Below are 2,817 nucleotides of genomic sequence, written 5' to 3'. Positions count from 1 at the left end.
ACTTCCTTAGCTAGGACCTCTTTGGCACCAGCAGATAAAATGTGCTGGTGCACACATCCCCCCCCCTCCGCCCCCCAAAAGGGAGGGCCTCACTTTAGAGCCAGGAGGACCGGCTTCCCTCGCCCGCTGGGGCCTGCACTCACCAGACGCCCAGGCTTGCCAGAAGGGTCAGAGCCGCGGAGGCTGGGCCGTCCCTGGGAGGTGGTCCTAGCTGGCGCTCAGGCAGGCCTTGTCCATGGGCTCCTGGGTAAGGTCCAGAATGAAGACAGTGCCCCCGGGCATATGGGGAGAGAACCCCCCTGGTCTTGCTGTGAAAGAAAGCTGCCCCGTTCTGAGAAGCCTCACACCCCCCCTCAACCAGGGAGATAAAAAACCATCCTGCAGCTGGGGAGATAACCACCCAACGGTCTCAGCAGGGGGGCGGAGGGAGTAGGTCCACTCACAGGTACAGCCAGTGCTCCAGGTCCCAGCCCCAGACAGACACCTCAGGGACCCCATCCTCTCCACGGGCTTTCCTCCCCATCCCAGGAAGTCACCCGCAGCTGGGTCATGGGACAGGCAGGGGAGGAGCAGACCGGCACATCTCCATCTGGAGGCGGAGGGCTTTTTTCGTTCACCCTTTCAACAAATATTTACCAAGGGCTTTGCAGGCTAGCCAGGCTCTGTTCTAGGCCTTGGGGGCAGAGTGCTGAACAACTTTTTACATCTTCTAGAGCAGTGATGGCGAACCTATGACACGCGTGTCAGAGGTGACACGCGAACTCATTTTTTTGGTTGATTTTTCTTTGTTAAATGGCATTTAAATATATAAAATAAATATCAAAAATATAAATCTTTGTTTTACTATGGTTGCAAAGATCAAAAAATTTCTATATGTGACACGGCACCAGAGTTAAGTTAGGGTTTTTCAAAATGCTGACACGCTGAGCTCAAAAGGTTCGCCGTCACTGTTCTAGAGGGATGAGGGCAAGAGGAGGGAGGAGGCAATGGACAGAGAAGGCTCAGGACTCGTTTTCTGTAGGGACCAGGGAGGGGAAACCCCAGCTTCTCACCTCAGCACACCCTGTGTCCCTCTCCACGCCCCCAGGCAAGATTCCTGGCAGTGAAGTTTCAAAGCAGGCCAGAGCCCGGTGTCCTTAGTGAAACGGGCCTTAGGCTCAGAGGAGTGTTTATTTCTGCCTTCTCCCTCAGCTACACCCCTGCTTTCTGTTCTCAGTAAACCCACCCCAGTCCTGGGTACAATTCAACTCCAGGGGCAGCCCCTCCCCTGCCCACATCCTGACATTCAGCAGGCCAGGCCAGGCCAGGTGTTCTATTCTTGTCTGCCTTTGCCCAGCAGCAAACAGGGATTTGATACCAGCTCAGAGCATCTGGTGTACCCCTGGCCATGCCGTGGCCTGCCCACATGGGGCCCTGACAGCAGCCGCCAAACTCGGGTTCCCAGCACCTCTCATGCACCCCAGCTTCCAGACACACCTCTGTGGTGGCATCAAGTTCTCCACTCCCCAGGATCCTGTATGGGGCCAGCCTGCAGACAGCTCCCCTTTCCCTTATCACCACCACAGCTGGTTCTAGATGGTCTCCTCTGAACAGAGCAGGGCAGCTAATGTTCAAAGAGGTTGAGTCTCCTGCCTGCAGTCACAGAGCAAGTAAAGGGGCGAGCTGGAATTCAAACTCCAGGTATAAAGCCTGCTTCCCAGCTGGCCCTGTATATGGGGAGGTGGGGGTGTTCCATCCAAATAAGGGGGGACATAAAGTGGCGGCCAAGGTCACCTCCAGGCTGACATGAGTGTCAAGTGTAAGGCACCCCTCTTCCATTACACACACATCCTGGCCTAGAGGCGTAGAGGGAGGGTCTAAAGCAGCGGTTCTCAACCTGTGGGTCGCCACCCCTTTGGCGGTCGAACGACCCTTTCACAGGGGTCGCCTAAGACCATCGGAAAACACATATATAATTACATATTGCTTTTGTGATTAATCACTATGCTTTAATTATGTTCAATTTGTAACAATGAAAATACATCCTGCATATCAGATATTTACATGACGATTCATAACAGTAGCAACATTACAGTTATGAAGTAGCAACGAAAATAATTTTATGGTTGGGGGTCACCAACACACGAGGAACTGTATTAAAGGGCCGCGGCATGAGGAAGGTTGAGAACCGCTGCCTTCTCCCTCAGCAACACCCCTGCTTTCTGTTCTCAGTAAACCCACCCCAGTCCTGGGTACCATTCAACTCCAGGGGCAGCCCCTCCCCTGCCCACATCCTAGACTCTAAAGGTTACCAGGGAAATGGGCAGAGGGGCCGCCCAGGAGGGGCGAGGGGCAGGATGGGGCCAGCTCTCCGCTGGGAAGAAGGCCTGGAGGGTGCGTGTCCGTGTCTTTCCCCCGAGGAAGGAAGGGTCCTCTCTCTGGGAGTGAATGAGGACGCATCCCGCAAGGGGACCCCGGGGACACGAGCCGGTCAATGACAGGCGGCGGCTAGAGAGCGCGCCTCTGCCCCGCGCGCCCGCAGCCCCTCTCTCCGCATCCGGCGTCGCCAGCGGCCCGGCGGCCCCCTCTACCCACCAGATTCATCGAGATGACCGGGGCCCGCCCGCCCTTTGCGGAGGTCAGCTCCGCGACAGCTGGCTTCAGGCCCAGGAGCCAGGTCCCCCCGCCCTGCTCGGGTCCCTTCTTGCCACGCGGAACCCCTTCTGGCTCGCCACGGGCTGCGCGGCTCGAAAACACGGGTCGGCCTGGGGCCCACAGGACATCCCCGCTGCTCGCCGCGGAGTTGTCAGCCCCCGCCTCCCTGCCCTCGGGCCGGCG

General features: G+C 57.2%; 1 protein-coding gene across 2 annotated transcripts in view; it reads right to left on the bottom strand.

The window, feature by feature from the left end:
• Window positions 1-2,817, bottom strand: part of SLC29A1 (solute carrier family 29 member 1 (Augustine blood group)) — a 10,304-nt gene that overhangs the window by 7,254 nt on the left and 233 nt on the right. The window contains exons 1-2 of one of the 2 annotated variants that reach the window (XM_023762308.1): window positions 1,477-1,611; window positions 144-243 (exon numbers count right to left, since the gene is read on the bottom strand). The exons of the other annotated variant lie outside the window; for it this stretch is intronic. The gene's annotated coding sequence lies outside the window, so the exon portion shown is untranslated. Of the gene's footprint in view, window positions 1-143; window positions 244-1,476; window positions 1,612-2,817 lie in introns of those variants that run through there. 2 annotated transcript variants of the gene reach the window in all.

Source organism: Myotis lucifugus, unplaced genomic scaffold (genome assembly GCF_000147115.1).
Source record: "Myotis lucifugus unplaced genomic scaffold, Myoluc2.0 scaffold_241, whole genome shotgun sequence".
Taxonomy (NCBI): Eukaryota; Metazoa; Chordata; class Mammalia; order Chiroptera; family Vespertilionidae; genus Myotis; species Myotis lucifugus.
This window is presented reverse-complemented; position numbering and strand designations above follow the sequence as displayed.